The sequence below is a fragment of the Bison bison genome, unplaced genomic scaffold (genome assembly GCF_000754665.1).
Source record: "Bison bison bison isolate TAMUID 2011002044 unplaced genomic scaffold, Bison_UMD1.0 scf7180017860429, whole genome shotgun sequence".
Lineage (NCBI taxonomy): Eukaryota > Metazoa > Chordata > Mammalia > Artiodactyla > Bovidae > Bison > Bison bison.
In genome coordinates this window covers 31,256-32,983 of record NW_011491001.1, presented here as the reverse complement: position 1 = coordinate 32,983, position 1,728 = coordinate 31,256, and positions in this window count along the sequence as shown.

Below are 1,728 nucleotides of genomic sequence, written 5' to 3'. Positions count from 1 at the left end.
GTTGATGTTTTGTTGTAGAAAGAGCAGAGTCTTTAGCAGCAAGAGAACCAGGCCTGCATCTTAACCTCACTACTTACCAGCTTTGTGAACTTGGACAGATTATTTCATCTCTTTGATCTTCAAGTCACCCACACTATAAAAAAGACAGTGTCATATGGACAATAGGTGAGTTCAGAACACCTGGATTCAGATTAAAAATTGACTACTTATTCAAGACATTTTCTTACATTTTCTGTGCCTTGGTTTCCTCATCACCTGAGAAACATTAATGGACTTCTGAATATTGGTAGAGGATAAACTAAGTTAATTCATATAATGAACTTAAATTATATCTTAGCATATATGAAAAACTCAAGAAATATCACTTATCATTAGCATGAATTATGGGGTTGTGAAGAGTCAGACATGACTTAGCAACTAAACAGCAATAACATATTTCAGGATATATACTTCACAGAACTACCATATTAAAGGAGACTATTTAAATACCTAGAATGGTACCTGACATGTAGAAAGATTTCAGTAAGTGTTAACTCCCACCCTCTTTTAATTTTCCCCTAGTCTAAACCTCTTCTGTTTCTTCAAGTGTCTTTCCTGTGGTCTCTAGTTCCTTAATCATCCTGTTTCCTGTTCAACTTCTGGTCAGATTCTTAGTGGACCTCTTATGCTTCAGGATCTAGGGTTGTACATGCTCCATGTGAAGTGAGATTTTCTAAAAGAGCAAAGTTGCTGTCAGCTGCCTTCATCTGCACCTATGCCTTCAGGAGTTTCAGTCCAAAAGCTAAGCTCTTGACTTTCACCACAGTAACTGGGAAGATGGCCCAACTAGGGGAGGGGAAGGCTCTGCTTATACAGCATCTCAGGCCATTATTCAATGATGTATTGGGCTTTGAGACAGTCTGTAGATCTTCAAGAGTGGTTGGTGTTATTTTCTAGAACTTACCTGTTGTTTTGAGACATCTGGTCCCTAGTGAGCCCATAGCTCTAGCCTGAATTGCTGTTACTGGTCCTGATGGTGTCTATATCTTTTTGTATTCAATAACCCCAAAGATAGATGTAATTATTATCCTTATTTTACAGATGTCAAGACTGTGTTCAGAGGATCAAGCACCCCTAGTTGGGTTGGGGAGTCTTACGTGGTAGTAAAAAGTAAAATGCTGCCGTACTTGGCCTCTCTCCCCTTTCCCCCGCTCACTTCTGGTCTCATAGTCTATCTGCCCTGAGACTCGTGACTCCACCCGGAGCCGCCAACCTGACCTGACCACCTATCTGACCCAACAGACCTGTAGCCCTTCTGGGCTCTGATAGCCAGCAACTAGTCTTGGCCCTGCCCTCTCTGTGACCTCTGATAGACAGATCTTGCACCCCAGCTCCCAGAGTCCCTGTGGAGACCTCAGGTTTGCTGAGTCAAAGTTCGCTGAAGTTCAAGCCCAAAGAAATGCCTGCTTGCAGAGTTACAGCCCCAGACCTCTCCAGGCCTGCCTCCTACATGCAGAGCCCCATTCCTCTGCTCTCCTAGGCCTATCCATCTCATGCTCCTCAGCAGTGCAGCAAAGGGCTTGTGAGCTGTGGATTCAGAGTCTGATTTGGGTCCAAGAACTAGCGATGTCTCTTACATGTCTGACCTTAGGCAACATGCCTTGACTCCTCTAAGCTTAATCTTCATCCCCTCATCTCAAAATAAGGATGATGATCTTATCCAATTTTTTAGAGTTTATGTGGGGTTAG